Source organism: Antedon bifida, chromosome 6 (assembly GCF_963402885.1).
Source record: "Antedon bifida chromosome 6, ecAntBifi1.1, whole genome shotgun sequence".
NCBI classification, from domain to species: Eukaryota; Metazoa; Echinodermata; class Crinoidea; order Comatulida; family Antedonidae; genus Antedon; species Antedon bifida.
The window spans coordinates 22729808-22753502 of record NC_136231.1 but is presented as its reverse complement, the minus strand read 5'-3'; the positions used below and the strand labels follow the sequence as shown (position 1 = coordinate 22753502).

Below are 23695 nucleotides of genomic sequence, written 5' to 3'. Positions count from 1 at the left end.
TTACAGTGATATTTTGAAAATGATTTTAAAATACTGCAAATAACAAAAAAAAGAAGCTGACAGAATAAAACTGGATAAAAAAATGAACTAATTTAAATTATAAACTTAACCAGATATATTTACATTGTATTGAAATAAAGTAGAACATTATGAATTGAAAATGAAATTGATGTGATACTAAGTTTAGATTTTGTTGATGGCTTTAGGGTATTCATCTTATCATTACACTAAATTGTATGTATTTTTAAACATTAAAAGATAGTTGATGATTGCTGGACTGATGAAACGCAACTCTAATTAAAAGAAAAAGAATTGAAATAATTGATTTGAGATTTTACAATGTGATAGTAAATGATGTTACAGTACATCAAAGTGACATTTGAAAATGTTCTGTAAAACAAAGTATGATAAAATAATGCTACAATTAATTGTTTGAAGATTAATTGATTGTGGTTGGTTAGAAAATTATATATATCAGCTTGTTATGTTGTAAAGAGTCCATTCATGTAATCTTTTATTATGTTATTAACAACCTGTACTCTTCAATAACCTTTCATACAAAAATCAAATTTCTTTATTACAGTCTCGGTTTTTGTTTAGAGGGTTAAGTTCAACTTTTTAGGATTAGAAGGCTGAATGATAATAAAAACATAGATTTGTGCTCATTTTTTTCAACATGATCTCATAATCAGAAAAAAATGTTTTGTCACATTCAAACTTTCACTTTAGTTTCAACTGATTTATTAGTGTGGGATTGTGTAAACCAACATTACATTATGAAAAGAAGAACATTAATATACATTAAAATATCACACCCCAGTCGGGTAATGGTATAGTCCATACCAGAGCTAATGAGCAATTCTCATACTTTGATTGGTTGCAAGTTTGATAGTATTTGCATATTACTATCATTGCAAATATTATACTTCTAATCATAATATCCACTGTAGCTGAGTTTAGTTATTATCATTGTAGAACTACATAGTATATATCTTTCAGTCCTCAATCTACACTCCAGGGCCAGGGTTGCTTCTACTTTCCTGGTCCGTGTTCAAGACTCTTGAGCGGCATTTTCTTTATGTGTGAACACAGGAAACGGTCAAACCACAGACCCTATGCTTTTCGTGCCTGTTAATACCATTGACATTTAATCTAGTGATTAAAATATTCTGTGCTTGTCCTACTTTATGAATCACTTTAATTTTCATTATTGTAATTTTTCAAGGTACTGTATGTCTATTCTTTCATCATGTTTCTCCTACGCAAAAACTAGTTTCTAATCCCAGTAATAACAATAATATTACCAACAACTCTCGGGTTCAAGATTATTCTTTCATACAACACAGTAAAACATATTTTAAAGATTAATACAGTAATATGGTATGAATAATTAAAGGAATTTCAATTGAACTTTTGGGTTTTGTGAGAAAATGCTTGTATCACTATATAGTGTTGTCTTATAAAATCTAATTAAGTTGTCATTTTGAAGCAGGGGAAAACGCAAGTAGGAAGGGATCTTACGATGACGGTTGCTATCACCAAATGACTAGGGATGGCCTGTCTTATTTACCTTTGTGCTTTTAATTAGGTCAATTTCTAAATTAAAATCTGTTATAGCTGTCATAATTGCATGAGTTAGCGTTATTAAATTCTCCAGACCTCTAAATTAGAATTTTTAAATGACATAAATATTGACTGGGTATAAAAAAACTGGACCTTCACGTCTCCCACTAGACAAAGTAGAAAAAACATGTTCTTCAGTTTCTTTTTTGTATCCGTGATTTTGCAATTTTTATCTCTGTAGAGATTTCCTTGACTGAAATTTATGTAGACAATTAACACTTAAAAATCGTCAAAATTCATGGAACTTATTAATATCTGTGATTTTTTACACTGTTCAATTGCACCAGCATGATATTTTATTTTCAACTGATAGTTGAGTGACAAATTTGCATGATAGCAAAGGTTACTGTAGCATGCAGAATTTTAGGAATATATATCTTCATATTTATGTTTTGAATTTACATTTTGTATAAAAGTATAAATGTCATTAAGTGTGAATAACATCCTTTTTGATAAATGAATTACTTTGATTCTTATTATTATTAAAGTTTTTTTTTTTTCAAAGAAAAAGAGAATCACATACAGGCTAGTTACCGTTTTCATTTAGAAAAACCATTCAAAGAGTTGATCCCAGATCCTTGAATAAAATTTAAATAATCTCAACATCAAAGCAGCCTATTTTACAATTTATGTTTTTTTTAGTAATGTTTACTCACTGATTATATTAAATCTTTGATACAAACATTTGAAACCCAAGGTAAAGCAACATAACCAACATAGATGATGGTCATTAACTTGAATTCAAAATATTTGTTTGAAAAAATTAATGGAAATGTATATGTGTAAGAAAATAAATGTCTTAAATTCTGTATAAAGTTAGATTACTTCTTGTCAAGTGACATGTAAAAACCAATCTTCATTCTTTCGGATTCTTTAGCATGGATTTGTAATGTAATACATATAGTATAGTACAACCTAACAAAATCCTGTAGAAAAATGTACAAATAGCCCAGTTAACAAGCAAAAAAAGAGCAAATTTAATAAAACCTGACAAGAATAATTGATGAGAAATTGTAACCAGTTAAATGCTTAATGATATCAAAATGAATGTAACACAAACTGTGATGTTAACATCAAGGTTGATGCATTAAAAAGCTTAATTTAAAGTACCAACACAGGTTAAATAATCTGTTTAATACTAATGTGTGCAGTTAGGCTAAACGATTCTGTAAATGTAATGTGCAAAATCAAGGTGAAGCTTTAGAATGGGAACTGCAAGGAAGGATGGCAAACAAAAAGTGTGAAATAATTATTTTAGCCATATATTAATACCACCATACCAACGAATGGTCATAATAAGTAAATACTTACACGTATATATCATATAAAAATGTATTTTTCCAGTGTTTCAAAAATGGTGTACAACAAACTTGAATGCAATGCTCTTGTGTCTGCAGTATATCAAACCTTTTGAATTGAATTGAAATATATATTTATACTGGGTAACCTCTTCAGTCAAAGACTGGTCTCCCAGAGGGCCCAGTTGGTGATCAGTGGCTGTGATGTACTAATACACCAGGGTTACCCCCTACTCGTCTCGAAAGATGTACTAGGTTCTTTAAAGTGCACACGAGCTAGATGTGTACACTGGACCTACGGTTTATAGTCCGAGAAGACTCATTCTACCACCAGAATCATGGAGTGAGTGAGCCTCGAACCCCTGCCGATGTTATGGCTACGTAATTACGGTTCCACTGTCTTAACCGCTCGGCCACTCACTCACTAAGCTCTTTGCTTAGTGTTACTTTGTTTCATGTTTTATTTTTGAGCTACATAACTACTACACTATTTATTTTTGAAAACTGTTCACTTATTTATATAGTTGTCCTGTTCAGTAGTATTCTATAACAAATTTGGCACTGGGACTGTTACTTGTTTCAGGAGAACCTTCAAAATTTAGCATTCTTAAATTAAAAAAAATGAAAAGTTGGATTTTTTACAAGATGATGTAATATGTACTTTATATGTATTTTTTTAGGAAATATAATATTAGCAATGGGATTATATTTATTTAACATAACATGTGCTTACAAATTGGGTCAAGAAGATAGCAAATTTTATCTTTGAAAAGGATATGTAACTTTCATTTCATCAGTTAATCTTATTTTTAAAATTTACGGTGGTCTCATGAGGCGGTATAAAAGTACATAAAATTAACTTATCCTTGATGTGTTTCCTATAGTAATATTATATTAATATTAGCAGTTCTTCAAAACCATTTTTCTCCTAAAAAAGTGAGACTGATCATACTCGTGCGATTCGTGCTGGGCACCTTCTTGTTTACCCAATGTTTTTAGGTTGTTGTACCTTTTCCATTAAAATAACGTGGGAGTGTGATAAAGTGAGTGGGAATGTAGTGAAGGGAATTGGACTGTCAGTTAAGAGGCATGTGTTTGAGACCTGTCTCATTTGCTTATATGTACGACTGAAGTTAATACATTATTTGACATTTTGTTTCTAGGCTAATTATTTTGAAGGTAATTTTACTTTAAATAAAAAAAACTATTTTTATTCTTACTATAAAATGGTAAATGTAATTTGAAGGTAATTTTACTTTAAATAAAAAATGTTTGTTTTAACTGAATTTTAACATAAAATATTTTTATTCCTGCTATAAAATGGTCAATGTAATATGTAAAACCTATACTGAAATACAGTAATTATATTTTTTTTTCTAATTGTCAATTGAAATGCTAGTTCAAGATGTTATCTAGAATTTATTCTGTCTTGTTTTGTGCATAAATCTAAAGAGAATACTATGTAAGCATTTCATAATGGGACTTAAATGGCTTACATTACAGTGACTACTGATATAATATACCTTAGTCAGATTACCATTCATTATCGATTGCATAATTTCCAGGCAAGGTGTGAGTATTATAGGGGCTGCGTTATAGGTATGTTTAAAGATTGAAACTGAAAATAATTGGGATTGTATATCAAAACTTGAGGAATATCTGGGAGGGAGGATGTTGTTTAGATATGAAGGGTGGTGTGAATAGGCAAGGTGATAATATAGAGGGGAGGGACTCGTGTGAAGGAGAGGTGTAGTGTGTACAAGAGTCCAAGAGTACAGAAGGGAGACTATCCTACCTTTAAAATAAAATTATACAGAAACTCCACTGCTATGTAGTTAGTATACTTGCATAGAAATTGAACTTATCTGCCGTTCTCCTGTAATTAAATTCCACAGTAGTTTCAGATATTATTTAAATAGTGCCTTTAGCATTGTAGTAGTATTCACTTATTCTATAGAACATAATTTTAATGAAATGGTTCTGTCTCTGTAATTATTTCAAATAACTATTAATCATTTAACAATCAGACACTCTTATTATCTTAAAACTTTCTATACTAGATGGGTCATATTTTCTGGGCTATCGCTACTGTATACTTCCCTTGTTGGATTCAATCATGCATTTCATTTCGTATTTCCATGTTCATAGATAGAAATAATTTGCATTGAAAAACATAGAATGCAATCAGTGTTTTACATTCAAAAAACAAGTTATCAATCATGATTTGGAATTAATTTGTGCTTTTGTTGAAGTTGATATTATCCTGGCATATAAGAAATCATTTCGTCAACGATTAAAATACTTTTTTTTATGCTAAGCATTTGGAAAACATTAGAAATACATTTTAATTTGTGGTTAAAAGATAAATGGTTTACCTGTTCGAGTTAGGCTTAAAAGTGATTACAAGTATATTCATAGTTGATTCAATTGAGTTATTTTATGAATATAACAGTGATAGTGTTTACCTACTGTAGTAAACGTTAGTGGAGTAAAACAATACTTTAGTTTACTTTGGTTTTTCCTTTTTTTATCTTTAATTGTTTTAGCTATTCCTTGTCTAGTAATGTTTTATCTGGTTGAAAAGATTCAGAAAACCCAGTAAAAATCCTGGATTCTTAAGTACAAATCTACAAAATGAAAGTTTCCAAATTAAAAAGCATAAAAACCTTGTTGAAACTTCAGAAATTCTTATTAAAACATAAGTAGGATGTGTGTTAAATATGTGTAGATTTTGAAAGTGAATGTAAAGCTATTAAAATTACATTAAGGAATCCGATTAAGAAATCAGTCTTGCTTTTCAATGAAAAAACCTGCATAAATGGAGACTGGTGTCTGTAAGTAATCAGAATTGGAGTATTTCAATTTGTACAAAAAGTGTTGCTAACATAGCATTAGTAAATACAACAAAACTGTGAAAATCAGAAAATCAAAAGCCTGGCATATTTAGAAGAACTGGGTAGTAAGGTGATGACCAATGGTGATGTGGTAAAGAAAGCATGAATATCGGCTCGGAGAAACACAAGACTGGAAGGCGTGGATAGATGGTGTAGCAACATATGGAATGAGTGACAGTCAGTAACCAATTAGAAGGGTAGAAAATTGAATTTAATAGGTAAAGGTTTTAATTTTTAAATATCCACAATTTTGTAAGAAAATGATTGAGAAATTAAGAGTTTTCAAGTGTAGTAATTATAGAAAAGAAACGTTTCCAGAATATAAAGTATGTATTGTTTCTGATAATAACAATGGAAATTATCTGCCGCTAGCTAGAATATATAATTTAATTATGTTGAAATGATACATCTGTATTTAGATTAAATCAACACTGCCCTCAAGGATTGAAATACGGTAGTATGGCCATGTCTATTATACCAGGGAGTTGTTAGTTAATAACTCTCTGTTTATACTAATTTTACTAAAGTTAGTTAATATAATATATGCCTGTACTTTCTAAATGTGATTCTAAAACCCTAATCCCTAATGAAACTAATATTTCTATTTTTGTTTATATTCTTTCACATTACATATAGCCTGACCTAGTTAAATCAAGACATACTTAAAGTAGTTTTATTTTTCATGTTTGCATTAAAGAAAAGATTGATATGAGCAATTCAGCGTGTAATGTTAGGTATGTTGAATTCACAGACATATCTTACGAGATTTATTGAACAATTACATGAAAACATGACATTAATTTATATAAATTCATTGCATAGAGGTATGGCTTGTGATGAATTAATGACACGTAGGCTATAAATGATATAACTCTATTATATTAATTTATCAATTTTGAGCCTAAACTTACCCTACAGACATATTCTTTTTCCTCTACGAGAAAAGAACTATATAAGCTCAAAATATATTTTATTTAGGCCAATGCCAAGAATTGTTCACTCTTCTGAGGTGACAAAAAAATTATTTAACCAACGTCTTCCTACCCGCTTCAAGAAAATGTAAGCATCACACATGCACCATTTCTTTTCTAGATTTTGTAAACATTTAGTATGAAAGAACTGAAATACCTTGTTTGTGTGGCATTGATTGAAAAGAGAGAGATTGAAAGAGTATAGATATTCCTTTCAAAGTTTTCTTTGGTAAACCCATAAAAATGAAACAATAATGAGTATTGAGAAGTTAACCGCAAGTATTTCACATCTGATTAAATGGTCTATATATAATGTACTATTCATGATTGCAACTGTTCCTTTTACTAATCATACCTATGTGTCTTAAGAAACATGATTTAGACAACATTTTCCCATTTGTTGGATGCATTAGCACATTTGATGAATTATGTCATGTGATTCATTAGGTAATGGTTTATGAAATGTCTTGGGGCGCAAAGCGAGAACAGCACTTGTTATAAAACTGTTCCCAAAGCCAGTGTTGCAAAATTAAATAAATTACTAATTCGATATTTGGGTTCACTGACCTTATTGTTCAATAGTTTCTATTTCTGTCCAATGTAAATTTAACACTACTTTTAGCAAGTTAATATTGAATTGTTCCCAGGTACTTAGATATAGAATGCAGCATTAGGTGAATGACTTATTCTAGTAGGACTACTATGTTTCTATAGTTCAACAGTATCGATGGGATATGACATGTGAGAGAGAAAGTTTGTGCTTTTGAACTAGGTTTATGACTTTTGAATCTGCCACAGAATATGCCAAGAGTAAAATGGTGATACATCATTACTGTTTGGCTAGATGGTGTACCAGCATTTCACTGCAACCCCTTAGTATAATATGTGCATTTTATTACCAGATTCACTGACGAACTTTCATTGTTTCAACAAGTAATTATTTGGGTTTAAAAGAATGTTTTTTTAAATGATAATGAAAGCCTAATGTCAATCAGATTAGGAGCTTTGTAATTAGAAAATGAAGGCTTTATTACTCTGAAAAATAACTGGTTAAAATATTAAGAATTTCTTAAAATTCTATTTCTTAGCAGAATCAAGGCTAATTAATTTCATCCATGGTTCTGCAAAAGGGCTGTCTGGATGGTGGGAGAGGGAAGTGATAGAGAAAATTGATATCTCAACTTGTAACTGTTATTGTTATTCAGCAGAAATATACAAATTAATTACTATACTCTATTCCACAGTAAGTAAAATACTATCCACTGTAAAGTTAAATAATTCCACCAGCAACAGTAGCTTTATGCAATAAAACTTTATCTAAAGGAAATCAGTAATAAACTTGATGTCGTATTCTGGGGCTATTCCTGTTAGGAGAATTAGATTTGAGGGTGTTATGATAGAATTGCTGCGAGCAATGCCAATTAAATCTGTAAATTTTAATTACAGATTGCTTAGCCTTGTTATGTTTCTTGAAGGGTGGTATGGCCTGTAATTAATTGATAACATACTTCCGACTTGTTTAAAGTTGTTTTTTCATATAATAATTTTCCATGATGGTATTTTATTAACAATACTTTCTATTCTAAAATCAGTTATTAATCTTAAATTTGTGAAACATATCTTATTAAAAATGATGAAATAATATATTCAATTTGCAATTTTTATATTTAAATAGTTGCAACTAGTAAATACAGTACTTGCCATGTTAAGATTAAATATCTTGCAGCTGACTCCTTATATATTCCTTACTTCAATGGATGCCAAAATAAAGTAATCTTTAAATTCTCTAATTAAAATCAAATTCATTATATAGAAACCATGCCCCTTGAGTTTTATTTTTAGACCTGTGATTCACTCAAGACAGTTACAATGTTTTTTTTATGCAAATAATCTGTCATTTAGTCTTAGAATATTTTTAGATTTTACATTTGAGTTCAAATTTATTTTCTTTTAATTACCACATTTTTAGTAGAATCATTAATTTAGAGATTTGGAGATGTGAATTGGTGATCATTAAGTTTACTATCCTTTGTTTTAACAGTCAAAGTGTCTACGATTTGTGTGTAAATTTCAGTTATGGGGGAGCAATGCATTCGTAATCCCAGTTAATGCTGGATGACTCAAAGGAATTGTAGACTTTATTATTCCCCAAAGGAGTTGAATTTATTTATTAAACAGCAGGATAGTATGTATCCTCTTGGAGGCTAGCCGGTGCGAGGCAAACGTGCGTCCCCAACAGCTTCATATAAGTCATCTTTATAACAACGAATGAATCATGAGTTTAGATTTCTCCCTGAGGCTTAATCATCAATTTTTTCCACTTTTTTTATATCGTTAATGTTGCCTGTAGGTATAACTTTGTTAATCGGTAACTGATTTACATACCAACAAACGATGGAATTTTATATTGAGCATTGTTTCGAAAGATGTAATTAAGAAACAATATTAAAAGAGACATTCTGAGATTTGAAACTTAAGACTATTGATGGTAATTCCAAACTTTAATCTATATTTTCCAACTTATTTACCAGTAATCACTTCCTGAATTACTTTCTATTGAACCAATTACTTCACTTTTGATAAAAACTAAAAATTAATTAGTGTATATGATTTCCTATACATATGTTTTAACTTGATAACAAATATCATAATCTTGTAAATAAATTGACAAAACATGATTTAATATTTTCTTAAACATCTTAAATAGAAATGGAAACACTAACAAAACAATAATGTACATTTTGTATTTGTGTAGCCTACAAATAGTAAACTTAAAAATTACATCTTCAATGATCAATGTTAAAGTTAATCCGTACCATTCATAATCCTATCAATTCCGGTGGCTATCTGCTGTTGGACGCCAACTTGGAGCCTTGACAATGGCCCTATCCGTACATTCATTTTATCACTATAAGTATATCTGTCAAATAACGTATCTTAATAGTTGAATGCATTTAAACCTATTTAACTAGAGTGAACTGAATAGGATCTGTGTGTATGATCTTCATGGCTCTACACTCATTGATCATTCATGAAGAAGATTACATGTGTCTATACATGTGTCACTGACTACTGTCTTAGTTATGCTTAATATTGAATGTAATACAGTACAGTACACACATTTCAAGGGTGTTTTCTAGACATTATAATGTTATTATGATTTTGTAGATTTTGTATGATACATCATTGAAATGTTATTTTTCATATACCCTTGACATACCATAGTACAATATGTTTTGTTTGGCTTGATTTCATTTATGGTAATAGTTTATATTGAAAAATAGTACAATACAGTAATAATTTAAATTTCAATTACAGGTGTAAATTAAGGCCCTGTTCACACTGATAAATTGACAGTGTTTTAGTATACTAGGATGACAAACTTTATAAGTATAGTCAATGCATTTTAGTCTTACAATGCGCACCGTATTAAAAACTAGTGTACTGTTTTAGCGTAAGACACTGGTGTAATTCTAATCGGAACAACGAGAATCATCCTGAAGGACAAAACTTCCATTTTAACAATAAGCACTACTTGTCAGAACTCATGTTTTTTATCTGTGGTTTATAATTAAATCTTGCTATCAGTGTGAACAGTCTAAACTTTAGACTAAATCTTTACACTTACATAACATTTTACAGTACAGTAGTTGTTTATTAGTAAAAAGAAAAAGTGATATGTCCTACAGATCATGTTTACAGCCTGACAAGGTCACAAGAAATGTATAAAACTCTTGTTTGTTGTGGTAATTACTTGTAAACCATTTATAGTAGATTTGTATTGAAAAACTTGACCTTTAGAAGAAATAAGTGCATGACCATCAAACAAGGTGATGACAAGATGGAGAGAATGAACATTAGTGAAAGGTTGATGTGATATAGTGAGATACATATAGTATACAATAGTATAAATACCCTTCTAAATCAACCATCAATCGTCAGTCAATTTCCACTTCAGATGCTGGCATGCATGCTCTTTTTATGCTACATCTTCTTGGTCCAAAAAACGTGAGATAAATTAAACATTTACAATTCTTAAAAAAGAAAAACATTGTATTTACATTTTATAATAAGACTTTTTTTTCATGATGTATAGCCTAAAATGAAAAATTAACATCCAGGTCAGTCTATTTGCAATCAATTTTTTTAAACATAAACAGTTCAGCAGTAATGGCTCGTTAATAGTAATTTGATTATCATTGCATTTTTAGTCATTTTAGAAAAATTGTTTTATAAATTTCCAGTCATAGTTTCCTATACAGTCACAAAAAGGGCGTAGTTTAAAGTTCCACCCAAGATATGCCTGGAGGGGGTGGGTGGTCAATCATTGAGATTATAAAAACAGACTGTTTACTTAAAGTCAAGTAAATGTAATTAAAATTAATTAATTATTGTGTAATTTTCTTAAGAAACAAGTTAAAAGTCTGTTCACGTTTTGCCTGAGGTTGTGGTAGTCGTTAATAAACAGTCAATCCGAATTAGTTTACCTGTTTATTTAGACCAATTAAAGATGATTTAAACAATTATTTTAATTTTGTTTTACATCCTACAATATCAGAATATAAATTATTTATCAATCAATATTAACCCAATTCCATGCTACTGTACTTTTACCTTAACTTTTAACTAAGGTTTATAACTTATTTAGATTTATACAAATTAGTGATGACATGATTATTGGAAGTTGCCTTTAGCTCATCTTCATAATCTATTATGCTTTTCTTGGGTAGACATTCTATTTCCATCAATCAATCAATCAATCAGTCAAATTTTAAGAGTAAAGCTTGGTATGTATTTGAAATAATTTTTTATATTAGTACTGGTAGTTTTAAATACAGTATTCAGTTTAAAATCTACTTTTATAGACCCAATTATGAACTGACAGATAGCCAGCATCTGACTAGCATATTAATTGCGTTTTCAAACTGCCTGCCATTTTAAAACTAAGTTCAATAAAAGAAATAAGTTATTTTTTTGTATCCATATGATGTATAATAATGTAATAATTTATGGTTATTTAAGTCTTAAAGTTTTGTTGCTAACATTCAATGTTGTGTATGATCGGAATGTATGGCTACTACAGTTTTGTAAAACCTTTTTCTATCTTTTAAAAATGTTTTTTGTTGTCATGAAATGTTGTTGTTATTAGTACCAGGCAGTTGATCAAATTGAAAGCCACACTCTGCAATGACAGTGTCTAGCTATGCCATAACACAGTTGGAAAGTCTAGATTACACATGGCTTCGCCATGACTGTTGCCGATCATGTTTCACATAGCGATAGAAGAACGGTACTTCAACGTGTGATAGGCGTGGTGAACAGATGATGTCATGGAACAGCCAGCATGATACCTAAAGCCAGATTTTGCAATAAAGTTATTTTGGTTTGATATTTGAATTACGAATCTTTTAGTACTACTACTATGTAGTAGGAAATTATTAATTATTTGCTACAATAGTTGAAGTTACAAATGAAGATATATACAGTTAACTCTCTCAATAACAGATACCTTGGGCTGGCCCAATCTCGTTTTCCAGAAATTCTGATATTCTGAAATATTTTAACAGGAAAATGAATTTGTGGCCTTCTGAACCATTCAGACCAATACTGTGTCTAGGTGGTATTGGGAGAGTCGACTGCATTATATAATTTATTTTAAAATACTTGTTGGTTTTTGAATAAAATTTGAAAAACTTTGAACTTGTTCATAAAATTAGTTAAAACCAAAGAGTTATATTCATTTTTCAAACTATAGCTCCAAAAAATCCAGGTCATGTGACAGGATTGCCTTTAAATGAATTACAGATGTAAAATGTAAACTTTGCCCATAATGCAAGAATTCTAGATGATATCTTTTAAATGCATCCCCTATAATGGAGTATTCCACCCAAGTGTTTATATTGTAGCTTCACCTGTTTTGTTGTTTTAAGTATTGAAGAGTTTATAATAGAGCTAGTCGGAATGTTTAATAGTGGTTTTATGATGGTGAAGTTGCCAAGTATTTTTGTATTTTCAGGAGATATTTTATTTTATCGATCATGCTAAAGGAGAATTTAACCATCGTCTGTAAAACATTGTTGATTTCACTTTCGTTAGACCCATGATTATTTTAAAAATTATAATACTTATAATATACTAGATAAATAAAATTGATACTTTGAAATAAAATATGAAAATGACCTAGAATATAACTTTCTTATATATTTGTTCATTACTCAGACAAGGTGAACTTGAAATTTCCTGTATTTTGCTTTTCATTTTAGGTTTTATTGAGTGAATTTATACAGACAATTTGAAACAACCTACTTTTGATCAAACTTATAGTTCAAACTAAACTGGTTTAATGCTGCTATTATCATGTAACATTAACAATTAGAAAAAAACTAATTTCCACAAAAACACATTTCTACCAAATAATTTTATCGATATATTTTTCGTGCGATTTTGCCTATAGAACAGTGGTTCCCACAAAATTATTTTTCTGAAATTATAAAAACATATTTGGATAAAATTAGTAATAAATTGGTAGCATACAAGTCCCTGGCATGAAGCTCACGCTTTTTGACTCAATCTCCCACACCACGCACCTAGAACCTTGCGCTTTTCACCAATGCCAATTTTTTTTTCAAATTACTTGAAATTATCATTTCGTTTCGCTCCAGTCGGCCGGGACGATTTATCTTAATTTAGGCTGAAAAAATTACTTTCAAAATCTCAAGCCAGCAGCAACCTCAAGCTTGACATGTATGTGGTAGTGAGGACATGTACAGACTGTTTCTGAAAGGTCATTTAGGATAATGCAAAGACATTTTGAATTATTGTAAAGGGAAAAAAACACCCTTCTTGCAATGGTCTTTAAATTAACCATGCCTATACAGATTATGTGTATGAATAATATCCCTAGCTCTTACAATATTATTTTTGACATTTTAAGAAAATCAGAGGGAACAAGATTATAACCACCACTCCTAAAAGTTTACAATCTTTATCTATCTCTATGTATTAATTGAAAATGACATTAAGATGAGAAAAACTGTCCATATCCGCTTACATAAAATAAAAACATGAGAAAAAAAAATTAAATTGAGTGTCAATATAAAAACAGCTTGTCTGCATCCTAATGTTCTATTTTTATTGCAATATAGGAAATATTAAAAAAATAATTAAATTAGAAAAGTAGAATAAAATTTGCCCTTTTAAAGTATATTATAAATGTGGGAGAAGGTGAGAAATGCATACATATTCACTCTACTGTGCGGATGATTGATTTTCAGCAAATCTTTTAAATTCACACCAAGGAAAAAAATATAATTATCAATGGATTTGGGCTCATAATGCAATATGTTGAGTGAAAAGTTACTGTATAATTCAATTAACTATATATATTTATAAAAAAAACTAAAAAGAAAAAAAAATATTGTGGGTGATTTTGGTATTCAGGGTTCATTGAATGTTGAAGTCCAAACAATGTGGCCACAAAGGATAAATTTATAATGTGTCGCATTATGGTATATTTTCCAATTGATTTCTAAGATAAAATGAGATAAAAAAGACTTGCTGAGATCATCCAATAGTCAGGCGAAAGAGATACTTTAATTCATTTGTACTGTTCCATAATAATGATATTGAATGATGTATAGTTTTTATCTGTATGATGATTTTTGATGTACACACACATATTTTAGAGTAAAGTGTTTAATATATATATATATATATATATCTTTTAACCAAATATTTATAATATTATTATATACATAATATGAAATACACTCAAAATATTTCCCTATTGAGGACGAAATAAAGTGATTTGATTTGATTTTTTCCTTGTACTTTATAGGTGTTCGGCAGACTACCTACCTTTTCCTGTTTACCTCAATAATTCAAAGTTTATTAGCACTCTGACTCAGTGTGTGTTACAGATAACAACATCAAATACACTCAGTCATCAGCCTTGTCTATGTCCACATTGATGTTATTGTGTCTGTCAAACCGCTTTTAACAAAGGAAATATCAGTGGATCGTGGGTGTTCACCTTAACTAGGTATGAGTATATTTACATCATCTTTAATTGTGACACAAGGTTAAGCCTTAATTTACACTGAATGTTTATTTGTATGGTATTACAGGTTTCTAGTGGTAATGGAAGGTCTTGTAATCTATAGGCATGTCTATATTTAATTTTCAGGAGTATTTATTTGACTGATTTTGGAAAAAAAAAACATTCCATATATAAAAATATGTCCAAAAATCTTAAATGTACAGATATATCCATCAACCACCAAATCATTACATACATACATACACCTTTGGTGCATGGATTTAGAGAACAATTATTATTATTAGGACAAATTAACTAGTATTACAGTAAAACTATTATTATAAATGTCAAAATACAGTCAGATGACTAATGTCACTTACGTAGTTTGATATTAATTGAAAGAGTAATAATTAATTAGTGATTAACAAGTTAAGTACTAATCAAGGTATAAAATCAATAATTGTATCACTTGTTAATGAGTCATTCTCTACTTCTGAAAAAGTAAAAAGTTATAATTTAATATACATATTCATACACATTTTGTTTAGCTTGTGGATTAATATTTTTTTTAATGCAGCCTGGTATTAGCGTAGGAGTTCATTTCTTTATAAAGTAGAACCCCTAAAAGGGACACCTTTGTGACCTAATAGGGTGTCCCTTAATAGGTGTTGGCCTTATACCGAAACATATTGCCCTTCATTTGTTAATGGAAAAATGTCCTCTGAACAGGGATGCTCCTAGTGTGGTTTGATTTGTTAGCAATTGAATACAAGTGAAGTATTATTACTCTGAACAAATGTTAATTTATACACTGTTATATTTTATTGGCAATGTAATTGTAAGGTTGTGTGAAATTATAAAAAACTAGTGTTAACACCAAAACCAGTCTTTACAGTGTGCTCTTCACTAAAATCATGGTAAACTATTTTGTATCATGTTTGATCGGTTGCTGAAGCGGTTGATTGACAAGTGATTATGCTGTCTTGGTATCTTATCAGTGTTTTCCTGTGACATATGAAAATAGGCCTTAAGAGATGATATTCCAATTAGTATGTCACTTCTGATATTTCTTTGCTAAGCTTCTGTTTGTCTTTTTAAAAGCAGTGTCCTTTGTTTTACAATTGTATGCATATATTTTGATTGAAGCTTCACAAATACCTGTTGTACGTCGAGAATACATTACTTATGAGTAAACATATGTATTATAGTGTTTAATAAATACTTGATTCCACATATGGTTTTAGTAAATAACAAATGGTTGTGAAAAAGGGCAACATCTTATTTCACTTCACTTCCTGAAGCAATGAAAAATATTTTTTTCATGCAAAATATATTGCATTGTTTTTATATATGATCCACTTTCACCGAATAAACGTAGTCCAAATTCGTTGTTTACCCTTAGTTTATTTTACTCTAGGCACACAACTAAATTCAATCAAGAAATGCTAGAAGGTAGACTATGAACTTTGATACGTTAATCCATTGTATCCTATATTTGTGTGGACATACTATCTCACTTTGATGGTCATTTGCCATAACTTCATGGTCAATTATTGCTCATAAAATCAAAATCTTGATAATTAAGGTGAATAACCATACTATCATGGATTATATTTCTGATAAACTTGTTATCAGGAATAATTAAACAGTAATTATAACAAGCTCTTAAGCTATGTGTTGACATGTCATTGAGTTGGCGACACACTGCTTACATTTTAAGTATAGTATGTGTTGTGCTTTTCTTATAGTTTTTGGTTTTCTACCATTCTATCTTTATAGTGGTACCTTTCACTGACGATTGTGAAGTTTTGAACAACTCACATTGTTGATTATGATAGGCTTTCTCAAAATATATATGTGTGTAAAAAGTAACTAGCATTGTTGATCATGATCAACTTGTGTCAAAATGTGTTTTGTGAACCTGCAGCTAAATTTTTAATGATCATGAGTAACACACTCACATTGCTGATCATGATCAACTTATTAAAATGTGCTGTGTGAACCTGCAGCTAAATGTGCAATGATCATGAGTAACTCACTCACATTGTTGATCATGATCAACTTATTAAAATGTGCATGTGTGTGTGTGTGAACCTGCAGCAACATTTTCAATGATCATGAGTAACTCACATTGTTGATCATGATCAACTTAATCACCATGTGAACCTGCAGCAACATTTTCAATGATCATTAGTAACTAACTCACATTCTTGAATTAACTCATAATACATTCATATTAAATGTCACTGATAGGCCTACAACTAATTACCACTATTTCACAGATAGTTATTTAATACTATTTTAAAAGTAAAATTGTTCATTCCAAGTTTAATCTTATAATTATTTGCAAGATTACATTTTAAGATTTTTTTAGATAAAAAAAAAAATCTAAATTTTATTTTATGTAATGGGTTATGAACTTACAGTGGAAAGTAGGTGATTTAGATGATGGTTGATTGATTCTTCAGTTTTTGTAAATTGCATCTTAGATAGAATCAATATTTATCTAACTCAGGAGAAATGCCATTAAAATGATATAATAATAATTGTATAATATATCATATTAGTTTAACTTTATAATAATTGCATCATTTGTTGTGTAATTAGATTGAATCAACAAAGTATAATTAGTAAAATCTATCATGATTACTATTAAGATTTCAAAGATTCAAAACTAGAATGCTACAGTACAGTAGTTGTCTAAAAGTAAACAACAGTCAATAGAATAACTGTTATTTTGCATTGCAGCTAAAAGTTGCACATTGATAAACGATTAAATGTTATTCCGAGAACACCTTTTAATTTGTTTTTTAAATTTGTCTTGTTAACATAGTTGTTATAGTTAAAGGTTCAGTACATAGCTATGGAAAGCTTGGTGTGTGAAAATCTTGTGTTGTTGCTAGGGAATTGAGAAAAGCAATTGAATGTTTATGTAAGTTTAGAAAGCGTAGGTTTTTTTCTCAACATATAATTGTAGGCGGTGTGATGTTGAAATAAACAAAAAGAAATAAAGTACCTAACATTTTATCGCAAACAATATTTAGGAATGTATGCAAATTGATGATTGGAGCTTGGAGGTAATGTTTATTTAAGCCAAGTTTTTTTTCCATAACCTTTTTGTTTGATCCACAATAATGACAAGTAATATTAATGATGTAAGTAAATCTCCATAAGCCTAGAGGCTTGACATCTAACTTTGTGGGCTTGGAAATATTTAAAGATAAGGAGGAGAGAAATTCCACAAAAACAGGAGCTCGTTTGTTTAGTAACTTTTTATTATGATTGCCTCCCAATAAATAGACCTGATTTTACAAACTAAAATTGTTAAATAGAAGAAACCATGTAACCACCTGCATGCTTTTTCTTAAATCATGGTAATATTTTTTTATTCCAATTTTTTGCTGAATGAATCGTCCATTGCCAATATAACACCTTTTTGTTGTTTATAAGTTTATTAATATGGATGCTATTTCCGAAATAAAAAGAATTGAATTGAATAACAAATCATAATATAATAATATTTTATTAAAGTTACAGTACTGTATAAACAACTGTGGTAGTATACTGACAGGTATGTCAAAATCAAGAGACTTACCTCATTTTTTTGCTTATGGGTACCTGATGAAAGCCAATTACCTTTTTCGTATCAAAGCCTCTCCCTCTGGAAAGGACTTTTTTTGGTTTATCCAGGTAAGTGGGACTTGCAAACTACCAACACCATGGTTGGTTTGTATATTTTAGCATTTTTTTTCCAACAATGTAGATAACCAGAACTAAAATTCTAAAAAAAACACCGATTCCTTCAAGTTGTAATAATATTTTGAACGTAAAACATCCTAAATTAGAAAACATTAATGCTCAAATTCTTAAATGTTTGTTTCATAAATGCATTTAAGTAAAAGAAATAGCATAAAGTATATCGGAATTTATGAATTCTCCGTAAATGCTTTCCAGGAGTGCCGAGATAAAATACCTCTTTTACAAGGAAACATTTTAGCGACGTAATGTCATAATTTGTGTAGTAAAGTGGCAGTTAAGCTTATTATGCTTTGCATACTTAGTGCTACTGAGTAAAGCGATGCAATATATTCAATAAACAGGTGGACATTTTTACAATTATGACAACCTTTAAGTGCGAAAACTAAAATCTGTGATCAAATATTGCCGGTTTCTGTCTTGCTGGATTCTCAGACTAAACTGTCTGGTTAGTAGAAGATGTAAATTAACCTGGTTCTTCTGATTCATATAAGTTAGGCATGATAGGGATAGAAAGGGTGCTATGTTAGGGTGCTATTAGGCATGATAGGGATGGAAAGGGTGCTATGTTTGGGTGCTAAGTTAGGCATGATAGGGATAGAAAGGGTGCTATGTTAGGGTGCTAAGTTAGTCATGATAGGGATTGAAAGGGTGCTATGTTAGGGTGCTAAGTTAGGCATGATAGAGGAAGAAAGGTAAAAATAAATACATCAAGCATGCTTTACTTCATAAATTGTTTTTTTAAAGGCTGGTACATTAAAATGTTATTGATTTCTTCTTATAGTATCAAAACAATTTTATTGTAGAGAGTATATAAATATTTATACATTAAAATGTCAAAAGAAGATCAGCACTTACTTGAATAGATAAAATAAGATCATTACTTTTGACCATGTGATGAACTTCTTATATCAATGTTTCTACTAAATTCTTATAGATTTATTTTGCATTGTTGATGTTTAGTTTATTTTAATACTGGATATAACAATATAACAGAATATCTGACATTAATTTTATGCTGCACCTTTTGACACTTATGAAGTGCAGTATTTAAAACAAAATGCATTTTAAGTAAGACTTGAGAAACATTGGTTTTTTTTCTCCAAACTTTGATAATATTAAAACAGTCATTCAATTTCATTATTATATATATTGAGTAGGTTTAAAACAAAATATTTCCATTTCATATATCTCCATGGAAATGCTGCAAGAAATGAGTCCTTGCTAAGGTTATATCAATGACATCATCAGGGTCTATGATTGGTCTATGGCATTGCTGAGCACTAAACATCCAACTTCTGATTGGATGATTAGTCAACTGTGTTGACTTGCCTGGAGTCTACACTGCTGTGTAGTTTGTCAATTGTCAATAAGGCGTTGTAGAGATAGGACTGTTTTACAGTACACTGATGAAACTATCATTTTCTTTTGTGGACGTAAATAAGTGAACATTTATTGGTTGGAGGAACAAGTTTTATTTTGTGGATTTTAATTTGTGTGGACTGTATATTGTTTTTCTGGATTGGTATAGTTTAAGGCTGTATTAAAATATTGGTAAGTTGATAAAACACATAGATAGAACTCTACAATACTTACATTATGAAGAATCTTACTTTAATAATATTTAATTTAATGTTTTCAATTTAAACATGCTCTTCTAAAATATGTGTCTAAATACTAGGTTTAGATTTGTAGACACTGTGTATAATGTCAGATATTAAAATTGTCAAGTGTTCCTACTTATTATTCATTATTCATTAAAAAAATTACTTTAATGGTATGTATAAAGAAAAAAGATATGCAAAAACATAGACTTTTCAAATAGTAATGTAAAATATACTCTGATAGCAGAATTTGCACTACATAAATAAAATGTTGGGAGATATATACATTGTGGTTCAATTTAACCTAATTCATATTTCAGGCATGATTTCTGACCATAAATTCATCAGAAAAAGTTATGTTTATTAAATGATGTCATTGATAAGGAAAATATGGTATTGACATGCTCCCACACAGTATGGTATAGTCTAGCTGTATTTACATTTACTTATTGTAAGCCTCCATCCTCACCCTTGCACTGCGGCCATGTTTATTTTATGGGGTAAAAATATAGATAACATTTGATTCTATTGAAAATGTCTTCTATATCTACTGAGTATATAGACACATCAAGATAAGGAGCCATTCTACTTTCACTTCCCACTGGTGAAACAGTGTCATTTTAACTTTTAATTTCACATACAAAATGTTAACATGATGCAAGATGATCTTTAGATAAAATTAATTTCACATACGTTTAACATTTATTATATACGTCATGTAAAGAATGGTAAGATTGAATTAGTATGATAATGAATGCTATTAATTACTATCTAAAATGTGAAGTTGATGAGAGAGTAAGAGACTCATACAGTATATAAGCACTAAATGATGGGTAGAGCATAGATTCTAATACTGTATCTCTGTTGAGAGCAATAGCACAGTGAAAGTAGAGCGATAATAATGCCTATAAGGGGTATTGCATGTTATTTGTATTATATTAAAAATGTTTGCTGTTAATTTTGTTGAAAAAGAGCGACACTGACAGTCCAGTTTGGAGATTTCACTTTCTCAGATCTTTACCTTATAAATTGATTGATTACAGCATGTTTGCTAGACAGTTTAGAGTATATACCTCTCTGAGCAAAAATGAGTTGTACACTTGATTGTCATTTAGCAGAGTAAATACATTAACTAATCCATTGAGGAATAAGTTAATAAGGAGCATGAAAAATAAGCATTTACCATAATTTAAATCACCACGATATAACTATCTATTCTACAGGTAGTGTATGACGTGCCTGAGTCATGTACATTCCAACTTGAATATCAATGCTTTTTATTATACTATTCATATTCTGTAGGCTATTCAAAATGATCAAATATAATTATACTGAATTGGATTGTTTCCTGAACAGGATTTGTAGGTCAAGAGTGTTCATTTTTGTATAATTCCTTTTTAAACCTGTGGATGTTACATCGCGTACAGCGAGGCTAAACTGATTAATCAATAAAAAATATATTTAACGTGAAAATGACTGCTACAAAAATATAATACAATAATAATTTTAAACGGCAAGGAATAATTTCAGAAAAAACAAAAACTATTTTGTGATAGTACAGTGGTTTTTAATTAACTCAACATATGTATTTAATGACAATTAATAATAAGCTATAAAATGTACTAATAAACATTACATTACATTGAGTGGAAAAAGCAATAGTTTCCAAAAAGTTCCACCAAAAACACTTCCAAGAAAATAAGGTGAGTTTAAGTTGATAATGTCATTTTAGAGATCCAATGAGATCTTATATTTAGGATGTCATTTAATCGGGTAATTATCCACCAGGGCCATGCTTGGATTAATAAGGAAATCAAAGCTTATGCCTCAACAAGCTGTCAAATGATTCTCTACCCCTATATAAGTGGTCTCATGGAGTATAATCAATTTTAATTTCTTTCCTGTTAATGTTGTTGTTAAATACATACTTTCATAATTTTTCCAAAGAAATTAGATGAATATATTTCAGTGTTCTGTTCCCATGGTCCGCTATTCACTAAAATGGAAATTCTTTTCCATGGGCAAGTTAAAAAACATATAAAAGCTATAATATAATAATAATAATTACACAGTAACATCAGTTTCTTGGCTTATACATTCTATGTAACAACTTACACATATACTTTAATTGTTTTTAACTAATTTTACTTTACTTTTTAAAATAAACTACACAATATTTATTACCTGTACAAGTATCAAAATCTTCGAGATAGATTAAAGCGTCCTAGTCATCTTGTCTTGCATTTATCTGTCTAATTGATGTTAAAGTAGCCATCTTAATTCTATTTCCTACTCTAATTAAAACGTGTGTGAGGAAGTTGAATGGTTTTGGCCTGCTAATGTTTTAGTTGTGGAGTGATTTTCATATTATTTGAACTCCAAAGTAATGCTCTATATTTAAAAGAATGCAATTTAAAAGAGCATTAAGCATTAGTCTCCAAATACAATGAACACAAGAGCATTATAGTGTGCTTTCAAAAAGGTTTTTTAAAAATTTCGACCAAAATATCGGGATTCTGTCTGATGTCCCGATTTTTTGGGAATCCCTATTACATATCCTGTACTGGGATTTTTGTCAGGAATCACAAAAAATTTGAATTTTTGATTGGGAATTTTGGTAAAAAAATATAGGGATCCTGACATGTGTCCCAAATTTTTGGGAATCCTGTACCAGGATTTTCCTTCAGGAATCACAAAATTTATGGATTTTTGGTTGAGAATTTTGGTTTAAAATATCGCCGTCGGGATCCCAACCGATGTCAAAATTAAACATTTTATCTAGACTAGAATGTCTCCAAATGTTCTTTACTACAATTAAAAAAAGGTAATACTTTTTAATTTTTTAAGATTATTGATACTATTCAATTACATTGCCTGTATATAATAAATCGAACTATATAAATTGTTAAAATATATTAATAGATAGTACTTCTTTTCTTTTCCAAATTTCTTGATTTTGTTTCAATTTCTACAGGTGAAATATTTGTGGCACATAATCTGTAATGTATCTTTATATTGGTCATTGTACTTTGTGTGTTTATATTGTAAGTTCAACTGAACCATCTTATAACAACAAATTATAAATAAAATAACATTCAAATTGTATCTGGGGGTCATATTAGAAAAGTGTCAACTAGTATGATTCATTAATGTGTAGGTACAAAATATTATCGCTCATCGAATAATCAATTGATATTTGATTTATTAATTATGCCATATAATTTAATTGTATATATAATTAATAATCTTATTTTGTTGATTGATGTTGCTTTCTTTTGTGTATTATTAAAAGGATGGATGAGGGTTCATTGGTAATTAATTTAATTGTTACTATTGTATGACTTCGCAAAAACTAAAATGTGACTTCTTAGGGTGTTGACAACAGGCACCAAGTAGGAGTAGGAGTCATATACATTGCCATAATATTTTAATGATTGATTGATTGATTAAATAATAATGATTATAAGTCATTTATATCCTGGTAGGTTTGTTTTGTGCCTTGTTAAACGTA

The 23695-nt window shown here is 29.7% G+C and overlaps 1 protein-coding gene across 10 annotated transcripts in view; it reads left to right on the top strand.

The window, feature by feature from the left end:
• Nucleotides 1-23695, top strand: part of LOC144844811 (adhesion G protein-coupled receptor L2-like) — an 82895-nt gene that overhangs the window by 18042 nt on the left and 41158 nt on the right. For 6 of the 10 annotated variants that reach the window (XM_078701896.1, XM_078701898.1, XM_078701895.1 and 3 more), the window contains exon 1: nt 19958-20134. The exons of 2 other annotated variants lie outside the window; for them this stretch is intronic. The gene's annotated coding sequence lies outside the window, so the exon portion shown is untranslated. Of the gene's footprint in view, nt 1-14699; nt 14828-16260; nt 16277-19957; nt 20135-23695 lie in introns of those variants that run through there. 2 more of the 10 variants (XM_078701889.1, XM_078701890.1) reach the window with 2 other exon arrangements.